Raw genomic sequence first — 12,990 nt, forward strand, 5'->3', positions numbered from 1 at the left:
ATTGAGTGCAGATTGGTGTCTGTGTGTAGGTGTGTGCATGTGTGTTTGCTTGAATGTGTATGTTGGCATGCATGTTAATATGTGTGCTGTGTCTACAAAATAGACGACTCAGTACTGAGCATGTTGTTTGATTCCATGTGCATTCATGTGTGTGTTTGTTAGTGTGTGAATATTAGTATTTGTGTATGTGTGAGTGAGTGTGAGTGTGTGTGAGTATGTGTGTGTGTGAGTGAGTGTGAGTGTGTGTGTATGTGTGTGTGTGAGTGAGTGTGAGTGTGTGTGAGTGTGTGTGTGAGTGAGTGTGAGTGTGTGTGTGTGTGTGTGAGTGTGTGTGTGTGTGTGTGTGTGTGTATGACAGCCTAAATGTCCTGATGTGGGTGTATAATCAGGGTGCTAGTGTGCATGAGTATGTTTGTTGGTCCTTGTGTGGCTGGTGCATGTGTGTGACTATATGTGTGTGTTTAACTGAGTGTGCATGGATGGCTGTTTTCTTTCTCAGGTGGTTGAGGACACAGCTGGGACACTGGACCACTGAAGCCGGGTGGGGGTGCCTGAACATGTGGCCGCCTCCGTGAGTCCAGGACAGTTCATTTTACGCCCTGTAGGGAGATGCAGAAAGACAGGCAAGAATGCCTCTGCCCTCTGGGGCCTTCTAAGCTCCCTAGACAAATAGCTTGAGAATAGTTACGCTGTGAAGACCAGGATCAAGCTAACAGGTGGAGGGTGGAGTGGGTGCAGCATGAGCAAAGGCCCTGGTTGGGAGGGGGCATGCGCAGCAGAAGGCTGGAGGGTAGGCAGGAACCACATCCTGCAGCACTTCGAGCCCCAGGCCTCTTGGGCTTTACCCTGAGGGACCTGGGGAGCCCGGGAAGGTATGATGCAGTGGAGAGGCATCATCAAATTTGGGTTTTAAAAAGCTGCCTCGATGGTGATGTCAGAGTTAAACTGGGAGAGAGATGGCCAGGAGGCCAGTGTGGAGGCCAGGCCAATGCAGGCATCATGAGGTCTGGGTCTGAGGGGGCCAAGGTGCAGATGAAACCAAGGCTTCCTGAAGGGAGAGCCTGGAGGGCTTGGAAGCGCATGGGGAGGGAGCATGAGGCAGCTCAGGCTGGAGGTGCAGGATAGCTGGAAGCCTCAGACACGTAAAGTAGTGGGGAGACCCCTGCAGGGTCTCTGGCCAGGATGCAGAGGGTCAGAGATCACAGGGCCATCGTTTCTCAAACAGGGAAACTGAGGCTGTGGCATTATCATCCTCCTCTGGCTGCAAGGCTGGGGCTGAAGCTCTTTAGCAAACCTGAGCCTCAGTCTCCTATCTTCAGGCCCCACATGGGACCTCTTGTTTGCTTGAGTTGGGTCGGCTCAGTGAGGGTTAACTGTCTTTAGGCTCCCTACAGCCCCCGGCTCCCCCTGCCCACCAAGAAACTCCTGCCACTCTTCCTGCTTCCCACTCCAGCCTCCTGTCCCCAGGGACTACTGATGGCTTGGCTGGGATCTAGCCAAATGGGGGAGGCAGAACTCCTGGCGGTATCCCTTCAGTTTTAATGGACTGGGAGTCTCACCCTCAGTGTGCTGCTGTGGGGTCGGGCCTGCACGCCTCAGGTCTCTGCTGCTTGCCAGTACAGTCTACCCTCTCAGCACGCTTCCATTCCTGCATGTGTCCTTTCATTCATTCAGTCACTTATCCAACAGGGACTCCCCAGTGCCTGCTTGGTGCTGACTGGGCTGGTCACTCGGGACACAGAGAGGACACCAACCCAGACCCTGCCCTGAGGGAGTGCAGTCTGATGAGGGAGGCAGAAGTGGAAACTTAGAGCCTGCCGTGTGGACAGTGCTTGCAGAGGTAAGCCCCAGAACTCTGGGGGCCACACCCAGCCAGGGGTTCAGAGGAAGAGGCATTTGAACTGAATCTTGAAGAATGGATAGGACTTGCCCAAGCAGGGAAGAGCAGAGGGAACAGCATGTAAGGTGGGTAGATGTGGGAAAGTGTGGCCTGTTCCAGGGGCAGTAAGAGCTTGAGTTGGCAGGAACATTGAAAAGGAGAGAGAGCAGAAGCGGCCAGACTCTGTGGGGTCTCAAGTGCCAGGTAAAGGGGTTTGGACTTTTCCTTCTGGGTTTAGGGAGCTGGGGAAAGGCTTTTGAATAGGAAGCCTCCCCTAGGAAGCCCTCCTTGGTTCTCTCACCCTCTGACTCACCCTGAAGTCTCTTTCTCTGATGCCACAGGATCAAAAATACAGCCGAGTGAGACTTCCCCTGTGATGTCCTGTGTGAGAGCTCCTTACCCAGGCGGCCAAGGAGTTCCTCAAAGGCAGGAGCCACCTCCTCGTGCTCCCCTACTCACAGCACAGTGCTGGGCCCCCAGGCTCAGTGCAGCCTCTGGTGGGAGAGGATATGATGAGCATCCGGGCCACCTTCTAGAAGTTGCTTCATTCCTCCCTGCAGTTCACTCGCAGGTCGGTCCAGCCCAGCTTACATACCCCGAGGGACAGGACGCTCATCCCTTCCCTCTTGGGCAGCCCTTCCCTTACAGTGGTTACATCTGCCCTGGGCTCAGCACAGGGCCTGGCTGCTCCAGGATACCTGCCTGGCCTGGTATCGTTGCTCTATCCTGGTCACTGTCCTTCCTCCTAAGCAAGGCCAGGCTGAGGCATAATGGTTCAGGAGTAGAATGAATACCTCCTGGGCAGAGAGAGATGAACAGATGGTAAAACTAAAATCGGGCAGCCCCTGACCCTTCTCTAAAAATAATGATAACGAAGGCGGCATGGCCAGAGAAGGGAGTGAGCATAGACAACAGCAAGACCTTCTTACCAGCACAGAGGGGCTGTGGGACCTCCTGGCTTTCCGGGTGAATGATGGCCTCCGGGGAGAGGGGCCCAGAGGGATTCAGAGAGACATGGGGGATGGGGATTCATTCATTCCTTGGTTCATTCAGCCGCCATTCACTGGGTTGCTGCTTAACCAACATGGCGGCCCCACAGAGCCAGTGACCATGCAGAGGGAAGCCATGGTCTTTCCTACCTCTGCCCATGTCAGGGGCAGGCATTTAAGAGGGGAGGGCTTTGGGACTGGCCTTAGAAGGAAGGGTCATCGCTCTAGGCAGCATTGAGGGCTAGCTCCAGGAAGAAGGAAGGCCACGTGCAAGGCCTTGAGGAGAGCTGTGCGTGTGTGGGAACTGTGGGAGTTCAGTGACCTAGGCGTGAAGGGCAGCGGGAGTGGGGAACTGAGGGTAGACCATAGGAAGCACTTTCTGTCTACAACTTCTTGGTCTCTCCTAATGCCCCCAGCAGTTCTGCTGAGGGGCTCCTCCTTGCTTGAAAATGGGGTGTTCAGTGAAAAAAAAAAGGGACCCTGGAAATGGGGGAGGGGCGGTGGCTGAAGAATGTGGGCCCCTTCCAGAAAGTGCCATGCAAATGAATGCAAAGTAATATGTAAATCAGCCAGCTCGGGCTTGGCAGCTTTGACCTGGAAGATGAGACATCACCTCTTTGTGCTGGCCTCACACCCCCTCGGCTTCGGCCACCAGAAGAGTAAGAGTAGCCTTTGCTGCTCTGAGCACCCAGCGTGTCCGAGCCTCAAGATCGTGGCCTCCGGGGTTTGGGCCACGGGCTCCCTTTCAGCACCCCCATCCTCTCAGGAGTTGCTATATTTAGTAACAGGGATGTTTCCACACATTTCTCTCCCATTGTTCAGCTGCCCACTCCCTGGGAAAGGCCAGGTCCCCAGTGACGTGACCCAGTTTTTGAAGTCCCTGAAGTCACCCTTCTCACTGCCCGCCCGGAAAAACAGGAGGCAGCGGGGCTCAGTGCAGCGGAAGAGATTCAGATCGGACATTTGGGAGGACTTCCCAACAGTGCAGTTGATGAGCTATGTGGACCCTGGGGCTTCTGAGCCTCACTCTGGATGGCAACCCTGGGTTCAGAGGAGGCTTTGAAAATAGGATAGAGAAGGTGGCAGACAGGCAAAGGTTGAAATTGCCGCACCATTACTTTGTAGTTGTATGGTCCTGGGCAACTTACTTAACTTCTCTGACCCCCATGTGAGCAGTGGCTTGGGGATAATAAGACTTTCCTGAAGAATCTGGAAGTGCAGAGCAGAGTGCCAAGCATGGAGCAGGTGCGTATAAAGGTTAGCTGCTGCCATGACGAACCGCCCACATGCACCTACAGTTTTAGAAAGATTCAGTGGGGCCCGGAGTGGGAGAGGCAAGAGCGGAGAGCCCAGAAGCTGTCGTTGTGTGGGAGACAGGAGGTCTGAAATGGAGCCGTGGTGGGGGGAATGGTGAGAAGTGTGGGTGCTCTGTGGGAGGGGTCCAGGGGCCTCAGAGACATGTGACCGCTTCCTCGGGCTGCCCGGCTCAGACTAATCCTCAGAGAATACAATGGAGGAAAGGGCTTGGTTAGAAAGGGTTTAAACCTGAGGCCACGCCCATGGCAGTCTGTGGGTCATGCTGGGAGTTGTAGTCCAATGTGAATTGGCAGTAAGAACACTTAGTCCGGCCCCTTCTTGGATCCAGCTCCAAGGCTGGGTCTGGCTGGGGATGGGCCCTGGGGAGTGCTGCGGGGTGTGGGGCCCAAAGGTGAAGCAGCCTCAGTCCCTTCCCTCAGGAGCCCCTCAGCCTGCTGTGTTGGGAGTGCGGGTGGGGCAGGGATAAAAGGATTAAGCCATAATTATCACTCTTCACCAATTCACACAAAAGTTTACAGCCTCCAGAGCACCGTTTTCACATCCATGATCTCATTTAATCCTCACCACAAACACAAGAGACTGCTGCTTTCTGGATGAACAACAGAGGATCTGAGAGGGGAAATCATTTGCCCAGAGGTATTCAGCCAGTGACTGATGGGGTCAGGCCTGGAGCACAGGTCTGCCTGTCCCCAAAGCCCCTGCTCTTTCCATGGATTATCCTCCAGGCGGCAAGGGCCGGGCCTTGAAGGACAGGCAAGATATGGACAATTAGATATCTCAGCAGGGGAGCAGCTGAGCTAAGACCCAGCTCAAGGGACAAAGGCAAGGGCTGAGCTCCGTGGGACGTGAGGCTGAGAGATTGATTCCAGGCTCAGAGTGTGGACTTGTCCCTGCCCAAGGGCTTTGAGCAGGAGCAGGGCCTGATTAGACTGGGTTTTGGGAAGATTGATCTTGCAGCCTGGGCTGAATGGATTGGAGTGGAGAACCACAAGACAGGCTAAAGCTTCTAAACTCCATCCTTGGTGCTCCCAGCATTTTGCTCCTTCTCCTCCTCCACACGTCTTCCTCCTCTTCCTCTTCTTCCTCTCCCTTTCACCCTGCTCCCTTCCACTCCAGCCTGGGGAGCGATGGCCATGTACCATAGAGCTGTTCCGTAATGCCACATGTCTCCAGCAGGGGTTGCTGTCACACACCATCCCTTCCAGCCTGGATCTTCCTTATGTGTGAAAGGCCGGAGAGAGGGTGGGGGAGCAGAGATGAGGGGAGGAGAGAGGACAGCCCATTTTTCTTCACTGCCACTGGGCAGGGGTGGGAGGGCCTTGGTGAAATTGATGGGGGGTTGGAGGAGGGGAGGAAGGCTGAGGAAAGGCTGGACCTCAACACAGCAGGGACAGACACACTGGAAGGATTAAGCCAGCAGACAAAGTTTCTCCTCACAGTTCTGGGACAGGCTGATTCGGACATGGATTTAGAATGACATTGCAGCTGGGGTCTGGGTTTCTATTAGATTGTGAATTACTGAGATGAGGGTGAGATTGGTTGGCTTATTTGTGTTTCTTTGTATCGTGTGTGTGTGTGTGTGTGTGTGTGTGTGCGCTCCTGAATGTGAGCTTCCAGTTGTGCATGTATGTAGGTCTGAGAGGGTGAGAGCATGTGCATCAGTGTTTGTACAAAAGTGTGGACATATTCATATGTGTGAACATGTGAGCGTCTGTTTTTATGCCTGATTTATTGGTAAATGGTTATGTACATGCAAATGTGGCTTGTGTGTGTATACCTGTGTGTAGTGTTATGTGCACGTGTCCTGGTAAAACTGTGTGTGGGTGTGATCTCTGGGCATATGGTGTCCATGTATAAGTGTGAGGGCGTGGGGGAGTGAATGTGTGTGAAGGCACAGGCACCTGCTCTGCTGGCCCAGCAAGGCCAGGCCCCAGGTCTGGAGACTCAACACTTTCTCTCCTGGTTCCTACCTGCCAGAAGGGAGCAATAAGATGTGTGTGGACTTGGGCTGAAGGGTTGTAATGTGTGGGGCTGGCATTTCCTCCGGGGAATCTGGAACCGCCTCCATCAGTGAGGACCCCGAGAGGGTCAGGTGGTCTTTGTGTTCGGGCTCAGGTTGAGTCAGCGGGATCTGGGGCTGATAGGTTGAGATGCTAGACATGGCTGAGGGGTGTCTAGGTTTCATGCTCCTAAGAACTCTTAATGGTCCCACCAGCACCCCACTAGAGTTTCAGGGACTCCCAGCCCAGTCTTTTTGTTGTATAGATGCAAATATTGAAGCCCAGAGAGGGGTAGTGATTAATCCAGGGTCACACAGCTGGGTCCAGAGCTAGATGGCAGGGCTTGGAGCAGAGAGAGGGGTGTGTCTGGCCTCCTTCCCTTCCTCCCTCCCTGCCTCCCTGCCTCCCTGCCTCCCTCTCTCCCTCTCTCCCTCCAGGCTCTTGAGCAAATGGGGAGCTCAGAGTAGAGATCTAAGTCTTGGCATGAGGCCACCTCCAGTACCTGGGCATTTCCACTCCTCCCAGGCCGCAGATGCAGCCTTTGAAATTTGGACCAGAGCTTCCGCCTGCTGTGAGATTCCTCCTGGGAACTTGTGAAGTCTGTCATTTCAGGGAGCATGGAGACTCCATGGAGAGGAGCCAGTAGTGGGGGAGGACAGGGGGAGGGGCCTCCTTAGAAACCTCAATTTCCTCATCTTTGCATCACATGCTTTTCCAGGTTTCTATTATCCTAAGGCTTTTCCTGTAACCTCTCCTTGAACTCAGTACTGAGACAGCACTGGGGCGGTGGGAGAGTCCGGGAGGCCCAGCTTGGCTCAGTGCAAGGGTGGCAGGCAGTCCCCTAGGGAAGGCGCTGCTTGGGAGGATGGGATGAACTTGCTGTCTGGGGTGGGAGGTGTGAGTGGGCACTGGGCAGCCTGGTTAGGGAGCCTGCAGGTGAGACTCCTGCCCTAGCAGGAAAGTTGGGTGCGAGCTCTCCGAGGTCCATTGGAGTGTAGCTTCCACGGAGGGGCCAGAGAGGAACACGCCTCAGCCCACTCAGCATGGGGAGGTTTGAGCCCAGAGTGCCCCCCCCACACACACACAGCGTGGGCAGTGGGAATGTGTAGGTTAGCCTGTCCATCTGGAAACAGGGAGCCCCCTTCCCTGGGAAACTGGAGAGGAATGTGTCTTCCTGGAAGTTGGAACTGGAGGCAGGGGCTGGATGTGGGGACGTGCTGGTGGAGATGGCGGGGGCGGTGAGAGCTAGGACCGGGCAACTCCACAGCTTTGCCTGTTCAGTGCTGGTGCAGCAGGAGCAGACAGGCAGACGGACAGCTTGCTTTGTGCTGAGTTGTGGGGGGCTTTGTGGTGGGAGCCCATGGCTGGGGGCACAGACGTTGGCTCTGGATGAGCAGGGGTGGGAGCTTTCTGTGCAGGCAGCTGGGCGGGCATTGGGTGGGAGAGGAGAGAAGCAGGTGGCTTGGTATTGCATCCTCCCCACACCAGAGAACTCAGTTAGCTGACAGCTTTATGTGGGGCGGCGTTTGGGGGCTGGATGGAGAGAGCTAAGGCTTACAGATGCCCTTTATATTTGAAAACCACCTGTTTAATCACCTCAACTATCCTCCAAGGAGTTAGCCCTACTTTGTGAGGGGAGATGGATGACACCCTCACATGGTTTAATTGAAGGCAGTTTGATGAAGCAACTATTACTGAGGTGGGGCGAGATAAGGGAACGAGCTGAGCATGTCGGGGTGCTTAGGACTAGCATCTGAGAGGCCAGAGGGGCAAGAAGAGTGCTCCAGATCAGGGCAGGTGGGGTGGCTGAGGGTGTAAATACCCCAGGTGTGAATGCTCTCCCACCCCCATTGGCAGAACCCAGCTGAGGCCAGAGGGCAAGGGTGTGAGGGACAGAAGCCCGACTGGAAGCCAGCCTCCGGAGCAGGCACAGCGAAAGGGCGGGTATCTGGGAGATCTGGAGGGACCAGTGGTTGATGGGAAACTGAAGCCCAGAGACGGTGCCAACGTGCCCAAGGTCACACAGCTGCTGGGTCTCAGAGCAGAAGCCAGGCCCTGCCTGTGAATACCCACTTTGTCGTGTTCTCTGAGTCCTGGCGGTGTTGCCCTGGAGCTCCTTCCTGCGGTGCCAGCCCTGCTCCCTGTCTGGGCAGCACTGGGGCAGCTGGAGAGGGCCATTCGGGCCGTGGGGACCTTTGGGTTTAGGAAGCTCCGAGCGAAGGGTTAGAGGAGCCAGCGGGGAGGCTGGTGTGGAGACGCAGGTGAGAGGCAAGAGGGCTGCGTGGGGGGTGGCTGAGGACAGGTGAGCTACATAAACAGGCCAGAGAAACAGGGGCAGCACCCACCCGCTAGCTCACCCACCTGAGCTGTGGCCCTAGCTCCCCAGTGTCCTCCCACCAGTGCAGGGAGGTGTGGCCATGTAGACCCCCTCCAGGAGCACCCCTCCCTGCCTCGCCGGGCCTGTGGCTTCCACACTCCGGAGCGCCATCCATGGCATCAGAAGTCACCCCCTCAGACCACGGCCCAAGAACAGAGCTGTGTCACGGTTGCCTCATCCCTTATCACCTGTCCACTGCCCAGTCTAATGACAATCCTCCCTTTAAGACCTTCGTCCTAGAGTTTGAGCTCAATCCTTCTTGCTGTTTAGAGACTAGGCCTTGGCCTCCCTGGGAGACAGTCCGTGAGATGGTCCCCTCCTGCTGCTGGGCGGTTAGGGGCCTTGGCTCAGCCAGCTCATCGAGTGTTAGGTGCCAGTGGGAATCCACTTACAGCCTCCACAGGCCGCTGACTCAGTATCCGTGTTAATTAGCATCTCCGGTGCAGCTTCACCCCCACTAAGTGCTCTACGGTCATGAGATGCTGTTGTGTGCAACTGGATCCCAGCTCCATCACCCCCTGCCCCAGGCTCGCCCCCCCCCCACCTGAGCTCAGGGATCAAGTGTCCTGGCCACAAACATACAGCTTCAGGCATGAGGAAACAAATACACAAAACAGAAAAACTCAACAGACACAGGAGTGCACAGACAATGAAGCAGACAACAGCACACACACAACACATCAATACACACCGAGAAACAGGCAAGGATGAGTCTAAAAACTGACCTAGAAACAATGAACTGCAGCACCTGTGCACACAGCCCAGGTGTACACACCCAGGTGGGCAGCACACACATGGGGCACACCCGCAGTACACGGACACTCAGCAGAGGCCCATCAGGTAGCTAGGCCCAGTGAGCTTTGGTTCCCCACCTGTGCAGCATCTCTCACCTCTGGGCCGTTGCATATGCTGTTCCCTTTGCCTGGAACACCCTTCCTCGATGCCCCTCCCTTCACCGGGCTGGTTTCTATCATCTTCAGGTCTTGGTTTCCCTTCCATACTCCTCAACCTTGGAGCACTCCCCAGCCACATGGCACTCCCCAGTCTTCAACAAGTTTGGGGATGAAGGCCTTTGCCTGTGCTTGGTGAAGTGGTGAGTGTGGCTGTGGGTAGGCAATTAGGGCCAAGAAACTGGGAAGAGACAAATTTGGGGGGAATGAGTCAGGAATAGCAGTAAGGAGCCCCGGCTGCTCAGGGACTGAGCAGGCATTTAACCCACAGGCTGGCTGCCCTCTGCCTGTTTTCCTCTGTGTTTCTTCCAGGCTTGCTGCCTGACCCAGTTCCCTCCTTCCCAAAGCCGCCCTCCCTCTGGCCCCCTCTCTGAGCTCACACACGCTCACTTGCCTTCTTTGCTTGGGTGTACCCTGCCTCTACTTCTAAACCTAGTGAAGACTCACTATTCGGGGCCTGAGGTCAGAGGCACAGCCTCCGGGCATGGCTTCCTGAGCCATGCCATCTAGTAGTAGAGGCTGGCGATTATGAACAGAAGCCTTGGGGAATGCCTGCTGGTGCAGACCTCAGCTCCCCCACTTCCTGGCTGTGGGACCTTTGTTCCCTGGCCGGCCGGAAAAGGGGGATGATAGCAGAGCTCACCTTATTAGGGCGGCAGTGAGGATTAAATGAGACAGAGTTTGTAGTGCACCTGGTGCACAGCTCGGCCCCTCTCCGGCTGGGCTGCGTGAGAGAGAACACGGGAAGAGCTAATGAGATCAAGGAGGTGTAAGTAGCCCCAGGAGGTGCCCAGTGAGCTCTTGCTAATTGGAGCTGAGTGAAGCCCACGAATTCGGTGTGGCACCTACTACGTGCCCCCCACAGCTGGTTCGTTCCCCCTCCCCTCGGTTTCTGCATGGCTGCCGATTCTGCACAGCTGTTATGCCACAGGAGCCCAGAAGGTGGGGGTGTGACTTCGTTTTTAAATTTTATTTTTCGTATCCATTTTATTAAGGTATAATTTACATACCATAAAATCACCAAGTTAAAGTGTATGGTTCGATGAGTTTTGGTAAATACATACAGTCATATAACCACCCTTTCAATCAAGAAAGGAATATTTCATTATTCCCCCCTCCCGCCCACCAACTTCCCTTATGCCCTTTGCAGTCAGTCCCCTTGGGGGCGGGACTTCTCACGGGGCTGAGAGAGGTGCTGGGTTTTCCTTCAGCCGACAAGCTGGGCACAGAGAGTGGAGGTGCCTCTGACAAGCTGGGAGGTGCCAAGGAGCTGCTCGCCCTTTCTGGGCCTGGTTCCTGTCGGTAGGCAGAGGCGGTGAGGTGTGGAGGGGAGGGGTGCTCAGGACATGGGCTCCCGAGGGTAGGCTTTTGGTCTGAGGGCTCGGGCAGCTGCGAGTGGTGGCCTCAGGAACCCACAGAGTGGGTGACAGAGTGGAGAGTCGGGGTTCCCACAGCCTGCCTCTCCTAGGATCAGGTACACCCCATGACCCCTGTGGGCATGGCCATAGGTTGGTCCAGACTAGAGCAGGCGCTGGCCCAAGATGCCTCCACTTCCCTCCCTATCTCCCCACGTGGGGCCTTACACCCCTCTGTGGATTAGCAAGTCCCTGAAAAGAAGGGGAGCACTTTTGTTCCCCAGATCTGGAACCAAATATTAAAGCAATTATGTAACTAGCAATAAATTACTTAAAGTAGTGACTCACTCAGTTTAATGAGAGCACAAGCAGGGAGGGATTAAGGTATTTTTAGAATACACCTCACTCCCTCCTGTGGGGGAGGCCTCTGTGCAGGGTGGGGGTGGAGAAAGGTCTGGGAGCTCAGGGAGGCACCCCGGGTGTCGGCAAGGAGAGGGCAGCTGATCCTCCGCCCCCCTGAGGCCCCAACACAGAGAGGCCGAGTCAGAGCGCACCAGGAGGGACTCAGATCAGACTCAGGGAGCACTTCCCAGTGGTGCTTATTGGAGACCTGGCGGGGGAACTAGACTCGGAACTCCTGAGGGCAGGGACTAGGTCTGTGACGCCCCTGCCCCACCAGGAACTTAACAAGCATGAGAGGTGGGGGTCAGACACCTCTGGGTTTGCATCCTGTCTTTACTGGTTGCTAGCCGTGTGGCCTTGGGCAAGTTCCTGTCACTCTAATCTTCAGTTTTCTTCACTGTAAAATGGGCATAATAATACCAACCTCATACATATGACAAGAATCAAGTACTAGTCGGTGTGTGTAAAGCAGACCCGGGGGCTGAGTTTACAGGATCCAAATCTCCAAAAGGGCAGGACTGTTTCCTTTTGTTCACTGTTGTGTCTTGAGATCCATTCACAGGCCACTCATCACTAAGTGTTCAGTAAATAGGTGTTGAGTGAATGCCATTAGTTTCATCCCCATTCTCCTGCTCCAAGTGGATTGCTTGTTTCAAGAGGTTCCAGGAATGAAGGAACTGGGTCAGAGGAGGACAGGGGTGCCCGGCAGGTGGAGTCTGGCCTTTCTGCCCCCTGAGGGACGGGTGACTTCCAACAGAAAAACAAAACAAAACTGTGAGCCCTTCACAGCCCAGGGTGGTGAGGAGGAGCCAGCAGTCAGTCTGACTGGGGAGACCAGGACCCGCACTCACCAGCACTGGGAGTTTAGAGGAGGGGGAATGGGGTGGGCAGCCTGGAAGTCTTCCTGGAGGAGGAGGAGCAGGCAGGATTGGTTGGGAGGATTTAGGCAGAAAGAACGTGAAGGCATCTGCAAAATGGAGTACAAATTCCAAACTTGGAGGTTTTCTGGGAGGATTGAATGGGTTACTTTTTAGGAATATCTGGCACATGCCTGCCTGGAGGGGGCACAAGATGGACTTACTTCCTCCATCTTCCCTCCACCCCTTCTCAGCGCCTGTGACATTAGAGGGACATCCCCCTGCCCTATTGGGGACAGTAGGGCATGGACACATGCTCACAGACACTGGGGTGGGGGACTCTCTATCCCGGCATTCACCGACCCCCATCTCTGTGCTTGGACTGAGCTGGACACACAGTAGGTGCACAGGACAGACTGGGGAGAGGTCTGTGTCTCTCCTTCCAGGGCTTAGGAGACCGAGGGAGGACACAGCTGGATGGAGAAATGGAACTTAATCCCTGACCCTCCCCCAGGCCACAGCCCCAAGACTCTGGCTCCCACTGGCTGCTCTCATCAGCTCTGACCAGCTCTCCTCACACCTCGCTGGCCTCCCAGGGCCAGGGTGATGAATTAGTGATGACAGCATCGCAGTATCGCTATGACGACCAGGCATGTTCTTAGCCTCCATTCAGGGTGCAGGCAGAGGCCAGTGACCTCTTTGGCTCTGGGCCTTCCTTCAAATGTGTGTGACAAGAGCTGGGGCCCAAAGGGGAGTGGGGGTGAGGTGAGCGGGGGGTGGGGTATGGGAGCTCCATCTGGAGTGAACTAGAGTTCATTCAGATTGTTAGATCCAAATGGACCTTGGGGACAATTGTTTCCCTCC

Source organism: Myotis davidii, unplaced genomic scaffold, assembly GCF_000327345.1.
Source record: "Myotis davidii unplaced genomic scaffold, ASM32734v1 scaffold169, whole genome shotgun sequence".
Taxonomy (NCBI): Eukaryota; Metazoa; Chordata; class Mammalia; order Chiroptera; family Vespertilionidae; genus Myotis; species Myotis davidii.